This window comes from Dermacentor albipictus, chromosome 7, assembly GCF_038994185.2.
Source record: "Dermacentor albipictus isolate Rhodes 1998 colony chromosome 7, USDA_Dalb.pri_finalv2, whole genome shotgun sequence".
Taxonomy (NCBI): Eukaryota; Metazoa; Arthropoda; class Arachnida; order Ixodida; family Ixodidae; genus Dermacentor; species Dermacentor albipictus.
Window position 1 is genome coordinate 138,588,622 of NC_091827.1, and position 13,527 is coordinate 138,602,148.

General features: G+C 44.5%; 1 protein-coding gene across 3 annotated transcripts in view; it reads right to left on the reverse strand.

Annotated features, from left to right (window-relative positions):
* Positions 1–13,527, reverse strand: part of LOC135896892 (uncharacterized) — a 102,069-nt gene that overhangs the window by 38,615 nt on the left and 49,927 nt on the right. The window lies entirely within an intron of this gene.

Below are 13,527 nucleotides of genomic sequence, written 5' to 3' on the forward strand. Positions count from 1 at the left end.
GCTGCTCAAGGGGCCTCCATTCGACCTATCGCCATGTGCACTGCTCGTATTTCCATCGATGGACTTCTGCATTACGTACAATTTGCAGTGCTAAGTTCGTGTCCCCAGCGGCTCATATTGAAATGGGATTTTCTTTCTACGGCCTCCGCCTCCATCTGCTGTGGGCAACGCGTTCTCCACATGACCGACACGACCTATTCACTTCATGCAGATGAAGCACCACTTCATTTGCTTGCTGCAGAAGATACTGCGCTACCTCCTCGCCATCAAATCATCGTCACCATCACGTCTGACGTCATTGACTGCGGCGACGTGCTCCTATTACCATCTGCACGCTGTCTCGCAAGAGGGATAGCCTTTGCATCAGGGCTCGTTAGGTTTGACCATGGCTCTGCACTTCTCTACGCTACAAACCCGACATCCGAAAAGATTCTCATCCCTAAAGGCACTACATTGGCTTGCGCCACTGAATCGGAGTCTATATCTGTTGTTTCCTTTGAACCAGCTTCCTCTGAAGTTTCTTGTACCGGACGGGCCGCATCTCCTTTAGCTCTTGCAGCTGCCATCAGTTCCAATCTGACACCTTCGCAGTCATAACAATTGCTTGCTTTGCTCCAAAAACATGAAGCTTCCTTTGGTGTGCATTCAGCTTCGTTGGGACAGACTTCGATAACGACGCATCGGATAGAGACAGATGGCACATCCATCGTGCGCCGTAGACCGTATCGCTAGCCGAGAGGAAAGTCATTGACGAGAACGTTACCGACATGCTCCAACGAAACATAATACGCCCCTCTGCTAGCCCTTGGTCTTCCCCCGTTGTTTTGGTTCGGAAAAAAGACGGCTCTGTTCGATTTTGTGTCGACTATCGAGCACTCAACAAGATCCCACGCAAGGATGTATACCCTACGCCGCGAATAGACGATGCCTTGGATTCCCTACAGGGTGCCGAGTACTTCTCCAGCATCGATCTGCGTTCCGGCTACTGGCAGATACCTATGCATGAAGACAATAACGAGAAAACAGCGTTTTCAACACCAGATGGGCTCTACGAGTTTAATGTCATGCCATTCGGCATCTGCAATGCACCCGCAACGTTCGAGCGCATGATTGACACCGTTCTTCGTGGCCCGAAGTGGAAGACTTGCCTGTGCTATCTGGACGATGTTCTTTTCTCGTCAACCTCCTCTCAGCACCTGCAACGTCTGGATGAAGTTCTCACGTGCCTTGCCAACGCTGGACTTCAGCTAAACACCAAGAAATGCCATTTTGCGAGCAAGAGGATCAAAGTACTAGGTCACATTGTGAGCAAAGATGGCATCCGTCCTGATCCTGACAAGATTTCGGCAGTTCAGCACTTCCCGCGTCCCAAAACGACCAAAGATTTGCGTAGTTTCCTAGGCCTCGCTTCCTATTTTCTCCGATTATACGAGGCTTCGCCTCAATAGCGTCACCTCTGCACAAATTATTGGGTTCTAATGTTCCCTTTGTGTGGTCTCCCGAATGTGAATCTGCGTTCACCCATCTGAAGTGCGCTCTCACATCTGAACGAGCACTACGCCATTTTGATGAAGCTGCTCCTACTCTCCTGCATACGGATGCGAGTGGTCACGGAATTGGTGGCATTCTCCTACAGCGAGACGACACTTTAGGTGAGAGGGTCGTCGCATACGCAAGTCGCGTTCTGACAAAGGTCGAAAAGAATTACAACATCACGGAGCAGGAATACCCAGCTATCATTTGGTCTGGGCAGAAGTTTCGACCTTATCTTCACGGCTGCCACTTTACGATCGTTGCAGACCATCATGCATTATGGTGGCTTTCAACGCTGAAAAACCTGTCTGGACGACTTGGTCGGTAGATTCTTCGTCTGTAAGAATACGACTTTACTATTACCTACAAGTGCGGAAAAAAAACACCAAGATGCAGACGCGCTTTCTCGCTGTCCGCTTCCTACGACACCATGCAATGGACCTCCAACTACCATCCGTGACACGCTTTCGCACGATCCCTCCTCACATGCTTTCTTGTTGGCCACTGTTGACGAGATGCCTCCACACGACAACAAATGCTTCCAATTTCATCAACTTGCCGACTCTTACTGTCGGCGCATCATAGACCACCTTCATGGAGCTTCGCGCCCGCCTAACGCCCGCCTTCGTCGGCAGCTGACGCAATTTAGGATTGACAACCGTGTCCTAGACCGTCATGTCTATCACCCTGACGGTCAACGCTGGATTCCTGTCCTGCCACGCTCTCTACGTGCTCATGTCCTGCAGGCTTCTCATGACGACATGACTACTGGTCACCTTGGTTTCCAGAAAACCTGTGACCGCATCAAAGGTCGCTTCTACTGGCCTGGATTGTACGCCAGTGTAGCGAGGTATGTCGCTTCCTGCGCCCTATGTCAGCGTCGAAAGCTCCCGACATCAGCTCCGAGCGGACAACTGCAACCGGTTCCTTGTCCATCGCAACCATTTGAGGTCGTTGGCGTTGACCTGTATGGTCCTCTTCCTGTGAGTCTCACCGGTAAACGATGGATTGTGACAGCCGTTGATCACTTGACACGCTACGCCGAAACAACTTGTGTGAGTTCTGCCTCAGCCTCTGAGGTTGCTGCATTCATACTTCAATCCTTAATACTTTGTCACGGTGCTCCTCGCGTCCTCCTGAGCGACCGTGGAAAAGCATTCCTCTCGCAACTACTAGACGAAGTACTCAGAGCCTTCGGAACCACTCACAAAACTACCTCCAGTTACCATTCGCAAACCAACGGCCTCACAGAGCGATTTCATCGCACGCTGTCAGACATGTTAGCCATGTACATCGAACCGGATCACAGAAACTGGGACGCAATTTTGCCATTCGTGACTTTTGCGTATAATACCGCCGTTCAACGCACGACCGGTTACTCGCCATTCTACCTTGTCTATGGTCGTTCGCCCTCTTCCTGTCTTGACGTCTCTTTCTTTGCGCTAACTGTCCATCAATGTCCTTCCTCCTGCGAAGAATATGTGTCCCGCATTCTGCGTTGTCGCCAGCTCGCCCGTATCAGCAGCGAAGCACGACAACAGGACCGCAAGCAGCATTACGACGCCTCTCATCGCGTCGTGGGCTTCCGCCCGGGCGAGGAAGTGGTACTCCGGACACCAGTTTGTAATCCTGGCTCGTGTCACAAGTTTCAGCTTCGGTTCATCGGCCCCTACAAAGTCTTGGAGCAGACTTCTCCGGTTAACTATCGCGTGGAACCAGTTATTGTTCCAAATGACCGCCGCTGCCACGCCACTGATATCGTCCACGTTTCCCGTATGAAGCCTTTCAGGAGACGTTCACCGCCCCTTTGAATTGCGGCCAGGATGGCCGCTCTCGCCCGAGGGGACATTATTGTGGCCATTTATAAGCTATTCTTTGTCATCTGTACATGATCATCATCATGTGGGGTTCATATGGGGTTCTTCTTCGTCATCGCTTGTGGGGCTGGCTCTCGAGTGTGATCCGTGCTGTGGGCGTGGTCGGTTCGTCCAATCTTTGACGCGCAATAAACGTCGTGATAACTGCTGCGTCACAATAATAATAACGATAATATTTGGGGTTTTACGTGCCAAAACCACTTTCTGATTATGAGGCACGCCGTAGTGGAGGACTCCGGAAATTTTGACCACCTGGGGTTCTTTGACGTGCACCTAAATCTAAGCACACGGTGTTTTCGCATTTCGCCCCCATCGAAATGCGGCCGCCGTGGCCGGGATTCTTTCCCGCGACCTCGTGCTCAGCAGCCCAACACCATAGCCACTGAGCAACCACGGCAGGTGCTGCGTCACAGGTGCTGCGTCGTATATATATATATATATATATATATATATATATATATATATATATATATATATATATATATATATATATATATATATATATATATATACCAGAAAAAAAGCAGTTCTGGGTCCGGGTAAATATTCACAGTGAAGTAGACGCGCGTATGAAGCGGTTTATTGACGTTTCGGCCGGGGTCCGGCCTTCATCAGAATACATTGCATGGTGTCACTACAGTTAATATACATGCGCTTATCAACCAAATGAAGATACGTTAACATCAAAAACGAATAAAATGGGAGAACAAAATACATCCGAATCGTTCAAAGGATAGCTGACACGTGTATAGACCGATGGCGATTGCAAACATATAATCTAAGATACAAAGTATAAAAACATACCGAAATGCATTGTAAGAACCAATCGCCACGTGACAACAAAACGTCGATATGCGCTCAATATGTGCTATGTTATCAAGCAAACACAGAAACAGAAAAAGGGGAATAGCGACGTACTAGTAGAAGAAGGGACAAGTGACGGGCTACAAAGACAGGCAACTCAATTTTCCTACGCATTCATTCATACCACACGCGACAGTATCAAACTTATAGATAAGGAAGGATTCGCGGGCTTCTCTGTCATAATTTGAGCGAAATCCAGATTCAAGCAACGTGACTTTCAGTTTATCAAATGAGTGGTCAGGAAGATGTACGTGTTTTGAGATGGGCAGGTTGGGCAACGTGTTAGCGTGGGATTTATGATTGTTAAAGCGGAATCTGAAAGGCCCTTCTGTTTGTCCGATGTACCGTTTTTTGCAGAGCGTACATTCAAGCATATATATTACGTTTTTTGTGTCACAATCGAAATCGCCTTTGATTTTTAAACAAAAGTTTGAAGACGTACTAGTAACCTGTTGCGATGTGGCCATGTAGGGACATACTTTACATCGCGGTTTTCGACAAGGATGGCATCCGATGGCATCAGGGCAGTCAGTCTTAGATGATGATGCTAGTATATCTCGAATATTTCTAGCTTTACGGTATACTGCTTTAGGCGGATCAGAGAATATGTTTTTGAGGCGTTCACTTTGCATTAGAATATTGTGGTGTTTCTTTAATACATGCGAAACATTTGAGACTGACGCAGTGTGGGTTAGGACAAGATTTGCCTGGGGTGAGGGAGTCGGTTTGTTCTTAATGCAAAGAAGCGTCCTTCGGTCATGCACGTCTGCGCGTTTTATTGCATCGTCAATTAATTGTGGTGGGTAATTTTGTTTGTCTAAAGCGTTTTTTAGGGTACCACAATTCTTTTGAAACTCTGATTGCTCAGAACAAATTCTTTTAAAACGTAAGGCTTGGCTATAAGGAATGCTGGTCTTGCAATGTTTAACGTGACTGCTATCGAAGTGTAAATATTGACATCTATCTGTCGGCTTTTTGTATAAGGCAGTAGATAGTTTATCATTTACCACTGAAACGCTGACGTCAAGGAAGTTAATATTAGATGCAGAATACGTGTGAGAAAATGATATAGATGGATGGGCATTGTTGAAGTCAGATATGAAAGAAAGCAGTTCCTGTTCCCCATGAGGCCAAATCAGAAAAATATCGTCAATGTAACGTTTGTAGTAAAAAGGTTTTAAGGTCCTGGTTAGCAAAAATTTATCTTCTAGCTGACCCATAAATATATTGGCGTAGTTCGGGCCAATTCGCGTACCCATAGACGTCCCACTAATTTGTACATAGTGTTGTCCTTCAAATTCGAAGTTATTTAGTTCCAAAATAAGGGCTAGCAAACTTGCCAATGTGTCGCTGTCGATGAGTTTCTCGGGTGATACACATTCGTAGCAATTGACGACTGCCATGATGCCATCAGAATGTGGAATGTTAGTATACAAAGATGCTACATCAAGTGTGACCAAAAGAGAACCTTGAGGAATAATGAGATCGATTATATCCGACAGGAAGTGGGTAGTGTCTCTTACATAAGAGGAAAACGTAGCTGGGATATTACTAATCAGGGAATCTACGGAGCTGGACAAATTTTCTGTGACTGTACCTATACCAGAAATGATGGGACGACCTGGGTTGTTTATCTTATGTATCTTAGGTAAAAGGTAGAAACGACCAGCAACAGGACTTAGTGGAATTAGAGAATGAACCGCATTGTCAGGCACCTTTTTCTTCTTGACGAGATCTAGCACTGTGCTTTTGATCAGAGATTTATATTGCTCAGTGGGGTCATGATCAAGGCGTTTATAGAACGTCGCGTCTGCTAGCTGTCTGTGGGCCTCTGCGGCGTAATCGGACTTGTTCATTATGACAACGGCACCACCTTTGTCAGCAGGCTTAATGACGATGTCTTTGCGAGAGGAAAGGGTATCTAGTGCTTTCATTTCGCTGGCGGACAAATTACGGCGGAAGGGTGCTTGTTTTTGATACAATTGCAGAACGTCTCGTTGTACTGCTTTGATATACATGTCCAAAAATCTATCGCGCTGTGTGGGAGGGACCCAGTGCTTGCCAGAGGGTAACGCCTGTTTCGAATCGCTTGAATTTGAGCGGTCATGGAAGTATTCGCGCAAGCGTAAGTTACGGGCGAAATTATCCAAATCTTTCAGTAGTTGAAATTCATTATGTCCACCTGTTGCTGGACAAAAATTAAGACCACGACGTAGAACACTGCACTCCTCAGTTGTTAGCTGAACGTCCGAAATATTAACAATATTATTTAGCTCCTGATGGGCAAACCTACTAACAGAGGATGACGAAGAAGTGCCGGAGTGTACTTCTAGAGGTTTGGTTTGAAAAGGGGCAGAGTTGAATACTTTGTTCTGGCTTCCAGAAGGGCACACAACACCGTCACGGGACAGTTTCTTGGCTTTCAATGCGTAGATTTCATTACGTTTTTTGGTTGCGAATGCCTCTAACGCGGCGGATTGGCTAGAGGACAAGTTCAAGCTCGCAGCAATTTGACTTTCTTGGTTCATGAATTTTTTACTGGAAGAACGATAGTGATCTAACACGACACGGGTGAGTTGTAGTGAAGCATTTGTTAGTATGTTATCCCATCTAGCTATATTGCGCTCAGACATGTCCGGCAGAGCGGGTTTTACAACAATACGGAGACCCTTTGGTGCAACAGCCGCAGCTAGGTAGGTATTTAGCGTATCTACATGTAGAGCATTGCGAATTCTTTTTTCTGTAACCTTCCTTAGCCTTAGAAATTCATGCGAACAGAGGTACGAAATGTTGTTACCGGGAGACACAGCCTTTAGTCAATTTGCCGGTGCATCATCCACGGTTTGCGTGTGGGCTCTGCGGAACTCGTAGCGGGGACCTTTCGGGGAGGAACCTGTAGCGTCCTGTGCTGCAGGCGACTGTTCAGCTGACGGAGCTATCACTGCGGCGTTCTTTGGGCGATTCTTTGAAGTAGCCTTCTTGCGGTTCTTTGGAGCAGCCTTCTTGCGATGGACCTGTGTCTTTCGATTGTGGGGTGATGACTCCTTTTGAGAGGGACTACTGTTCGTTGTCTGTCCTGTCAATAGCGCCGGGTCAGAAGATGGGCCTTCAACGCTCGGTTCCTTGGTGCAGTGCTGAGGCGGATTGCTGGGAGCACTGTCTGACCAAGAATGGTACACAGCACTGGACGGCTTGTAACAGAGGTGCCGAATGTGACAGGCCATGAGTGAGACGCCTTCGAAGTTCGGGTGCAAACCATCAGCTGCGAGCACGCGGTGCGGGGGCAGCCATTCGAACCCATGGTCCAGGAAAAATACTAGTCGGGAGCGACTGCAGAATTGTTTCAACAGGGAGTTGAAATAACACGCTTCTTGGTTAAAGCAGCGAACAAATGTGGCGCTGGGGTACCCTCGTCGGCGGTTCCTGGTCCTTGGCAGTACGAGAGTGGCATAGATTCTGGTGATTTCAGGACGTTCCTTGGCGATGTGATCGATGACTTCACAGTAACTTTGGAAAGCTTCTCGGGCTGATACTCGAGCTAGGTCGATGGTGCCTACATGAAGAACGATTGTTGTGGTGTTCTGGGGGACGAAATCCAATAGTGCTGGTACGTCGCTGATTGATGCACCGCACTGAGACACAAACGCTGGCGTTTCGTTCACCGCAGGATCGAAGTACTGGTAAATATGCTTCGTCTGGGAGTCGCCTACAACGGTCACTGACGGAGCTCTCTTTGGGTACTTCCAGTAGACGTGCTTCAACGCGGTCTTCTCCGGAACCATTGTTCCAATATACCAGAAAAAAAGCAGTTCTGGGTCCGGGTAAATATTCACAGTGAAGTAGACGCGCGTATGAAGCGGTTTATTGACGTTTCGGCCGGGGTCCGGCCTTCATCAGAATACATTGCATGGTGTCACTACAGTTAATATACATGCGCTTATCAACCAAATGAAGATACGTTAACATCAAAAACGAATAAAATGGGCGAACAAAATACATCCGAATCGTTCAAAGGATAGCTGACACGTGTATAGACCGATGGCGATTGCAAACATATAATCTAAGATACAAAGTATAAAAACATACCGAAATGCATTGTAAGAACCAATCGCCACGTGACAACAAAACGTCGATATGCGCTCAATATGTGCTATGTTATCAAGCAAACACAGAAACAGAAAAAGGGGAATAGCGACGTACTAGTAGAAGAAGGGACAAGTGACGGGCTACAAAGACAGGCAACTCAATTTTCCTACGCATTCATTCATACCACACGCGACAGTATCAAACTTATAGATAAGGAAGGATTCGCGGGCTTCTCTGTCATAATTTGAGCGAAATCCAGATTCAAGCAACGTGACTTTCAGTTTATCAAATGAGTGGTCAGGAAGATGTACGTGTTTTGAGATGGGCAGGTTGGGCAACGTGTTAGCGTGGGATTTATGATTGTTAAAGCGGAATCTGAAAGGCCCTTCTGTTTGTCCGATGTACCGTTTTTTGCAGAGCGTACATTCAAGTATATATATTACGTATATTATATATATATTAATTATGTATATATAATATATATATATTATATATAATATAATAATATATATATATTATTATATATATATATATAATATATATATATAATTATATATATTAATATATATTACGTATATTACGCATATAATTACGTATATATTATATATATATATATTACATGTAAATACGCTAAATACCTACCTAGCTGCGGCTGTTGCACCAAAGGGTCTCCGTATTGTTGTAAAACCCGCTCTGTCGGACATGTCTGAGCGCAATATAGCTAGATGGGATAACATACTAACAAATGCTTCACTACAACTCACCCGTGTCGTGTTAGATCACTATCGTTCTTCCAGTAAAAAATTCATGAACCAAGAAAGTCAAATTGCTGCGAGCTTGAACTTGTCCTCTAGCCAATCCGCCGCGTTAGAGGCATTCGCAACCAAAAAACGTAATGAAATCTACGCATTGAAAGCCAAGAAACTGTCCCGTGACGGTGTTGTGTGCCCTTCTGGAAGCCAGAACAAAGTATTCAACTCTGCCCCTTTTCAAACCAAACCTCTAGAAGTACACTCCGGCACTTCTTCGTCATCCTCTGTTAGTAGGTTTGCCCATCAGGAGCTAAATAATATTGTTAATATTTCGGACGTTCAGCTAACAACTGAGGAGTGCAGTGTTCTACGTCGTGGTCTTAATTTTTGTCCAGCAACAGGTGGACATAATGAATTTCAACTACTGAAAGATTTGGATAATTTCGCCCGTAACTTACGCTTGCGCGAATACTTCCATGACCGCTCAAATTCAAGCGATTCGAAACAGGCGTTACCCTCTGGCAAGCACTGGGTCCCTCCCACACAGCGCGATAGATTTTTGGACATGTATATCAAAGCAGTACAACGAGACGTTCTGCAATTGTATCAAAAACAAGCACCCTTCCGCCGTAATTTGTCCGCCAGCGAAATGAAAGCACTAGATACCCTTTCCTCTCGCAAAGACATCGTCATTAAGCCTGCTGACAAAGGTGGTGCCGTTGTCATAATGAACAAGTCCGATTACGCCGCAGAGGCCCACAGACAGCTAGCAGACGCGACGTTCTATAAACGCCTTGATCATGACCCCACTGAGCAATATAAATCTCTGATCAAAAGCACAGTGCTAGATCTCGTCAAGAAGAAAAAGGTGCCTGACAATGCGGTTCATTCTCTAATTCCACTAAGTCCTGTTGCTGGTCGTTTCTACCTTTTACCTAAGATACATAAGATAAACAACCCAGGTCGTCCCATCATTTCTGGTATAGGTACAGTCACAGAAAATTTGTCCAGCTACGTAGATTCCCTGATTAGTAATATCCCAGCTACGTTTTCCTCTTATGTAAGAGACACTACCCACTTCCTGTCGGATATAATCGATCTCATTATTCCTCAAGGTTCTCTTTTGGTCACAATTGATGTAGCATCTTTGTATACTAACATTCCACATTCTGATGGCATCATGGCAGTCGTCAATTGCTACGAATGTGTATCACCCGAGAAACTCATCGACAGCGACACATTGGCAAGTTTGCTAGCCCTTATTTTGGAACTAAATAACTTCGAATTTGAAGGACAACACTATGTACAAATTAGTGGGACGTCTATGGGTACGCGAATTGGCCCGAACTACGCCAATATATTTATGGGTCAGCTAGAAGATAAATTTTTGCTAACCAGGACCTTAAAACCTTTTTACTACAAACGTTACATTGACGATATTTTTCTGATTTGGCCTCATGGGGAACAGGAACTGCTTTCTTTCATATCTGACTTTAACAATGCCCATCCATCTATATCATTTTCTCACACGTATTCTGCATCTAATATTAACTTCCTTGACGTCAGCGTTTCAGTGGTAAATGATAAACTATCTACTGCCTTATACAAAAAGCCGACAGATAGATGTCAATATTTACACTTCGATAGCAGTCACGTTAAACATTGCAAGACCAGCATTCCTTATAGCCAAGCCTTACGTTTTAAAAGAATTTGTTCTGAGCAATCAGAGTTTCAAAAGAATTGTGGTACCCTAAAAAACGCTTTAGCCAAACAAAATTACCCACCACAATTAATTGACGATGCAATAAAACGCGCAGACGTGCATGACCGAAGGACGCTTCTTTGCATTAAGAACAAACCGACTCCCTCACCCCAGGCAAATCTTGTCCTAACCCACACTGCGTCAGTCTCAAATGTTTCGCATGTATTAAAGAAACACCACAATATTCTAATGCAAAGTGAACGCCTCAAAAACATATTCTCTGATCCGCCTAAAGCAGTATACCGTAAAGCTAGAAATATTCGAGATATACTAGCATCATCATCTAAGACTGACTGCCCTGATGCCATCGGATGCCATCCTTGTCGAAAACCGCGATGTAAAGTATGTCCCTACATGGCCACATCGCAACAGGTTACTAGTACGTCTTCAAACTTTTGTTTAAAAATCAAAGGCGATTTCGATTGTGACACAAAAAACGTAATATATATGCTTGAATGTACGCTCTGCAAAAAACGGTACATCGGACAAACAGAAGGGCCTTTCAGATTCCGCTTTAACAATCATAAATCCCACGCTAACACGTTGCCCAACCTGCCCATCTCAAAACACGTACATCTTCCTGACCACTCATTTGATAAACTGAAAGTCACGTTGCTTGAATCTGGATTTCGCTCAAATTATGACAGAGAAGCCCGCGAATCCTTCCTTATCTATAAGTTTGATACTGTCGCGTGTGGTATGAATGAATGCGTAGGAAAATTGAGTTGCCTGTCTTTGTAGCCCGTCACTTGTCCCTTCTTCTACTAGTACGTCGCTATTCCCCTTTTTCTGTTTCTGTGTTTGCTTGATAACATAGCACATATTGAGCGCATATCGACGTTTTGTTGTCACGTGGCGATTGGTTCTTACAATGCATTTCGGTATGTTTTTATACTTTGTATCTTAGATTATATGTTTGCAATCGCCATCGGTCTATACACGTGTCAGCTATCCTTTGAACGATTCGGATGTATTTTGTTCGCCCATTTTATTCGTTTTTGATGTTAACGTATGTTCATTTGGTTGATAAGCGCATGTATATTAACTGTAGTGACACCATGCAATGTATTCTGATGAAGGCCGGACCCCGGCCGAAACGTCAATAAACCGCTTCATACGTACGTCTACTTCACTGTATATATATATATATATATATATATATGTATATATATATATATATATATATATATATATATATAGCAACCACTGAGCAACCACGGCAGGTGCTGCGTCACAATATATATATATATATATATATATATATATATATATATATATATATATATATATATATATATATATATATATATATATATATTACATTCCCTGAACATTCGCCTTATAGGTTGCAGTAGAGTACGCAGCCGAGTGTTAAACCATGCTTTATCTCAAGTGCATTTAGTTGACAAGATTCGAATGGTAACGAAAGTTTCACGAAGATCAAATAGTTTTTCTTTAAACACGTTCCATAACTGTTCCGTATTCAGTTAGGCTGCTAGTGTATCAAAAGTGGCAAAAGAGGTTAGAAATTCCGAATTGCGTCATAATTTGCTCTACTATACGCGTACACCTTTCTGGCGGCTTTTCTGGGAACAGATATAGTCTCAACATTTACATCAGCCACAACTATATTGTGGCCGTTAACACCGTGTAAAACATGGACACTCGGTACAATATTAGGCATATTACAAAGAAGTAAGTCAAGAACATGACCTGTACCATCATTTCGAGATGCCTCGCGGACGTACTGTTTAAATGTGTACTCGTCCAGAATATCAAAAAGTCGCATATAGTCGGCCTCCGGCAGTATACCTTGGTTCACTGCTTAACCAATTATTATGTGGACGGTTAAAGTCACGCCCTATCAAAATATGATCCGCTTCAATCGTTTAAAGACACTCAGACAAGCCGCATAACTGTTCGAACTATGTGCTAGGAGGCCTATAATATGAAGCAACTACGACACCTTACCCATTCTGCAGCCGAATTCTACAAAAAACACGTTCAATATCAGTAGCAGAACAATCCAACAATATACTACGTATATCGGAACTTACAAGTATATACACCCCTCCTCCTCTTGCACTTCGGTCGCGACGAAAGCATTGATACCGAGGAGGAAAAACTTCAGAATCCGTAATTGCAGAACCAAACCACGACCCTGTGCCCAAGATGATTGAGGGTCGTATCGATCGAACCACCATAAAAAAATTGTCGATTTTGTTCTTTATGCTCTGACAGTTGATAACCATAACGGTAAGCGGCTGCGCAACTCTAGGCGTACAAAGTAGTCATTGTTGCACCACGCCCCCTGTGGCGCTATCTACTTGATGCCGTGTGCCGTCTTAGTGCAGCGTATCGAACTCTACAATAATCTTATTTCCTTGCTGCTAATGCTCACTTGCAAACTCCCACAATTTCTTTCTCTTGTCCTGAATAAAACGCGAAAAATCTTCCGATGGGCTATAATCTGTTCCCTTTAACTTATGTCCTCTTGACAGCACAGACTGACGAGCCTTAAAAGAAGAAAATCTAACAATTGTTGGTCGTAGTATGCCTTCACGATACGGCCCTATTCTATGCGCACGTTCAACGCTGCCATCAGTAAGTTAAGCCCTGAGGTACACAAATTTCCGACAAGTTCCTCAGATTT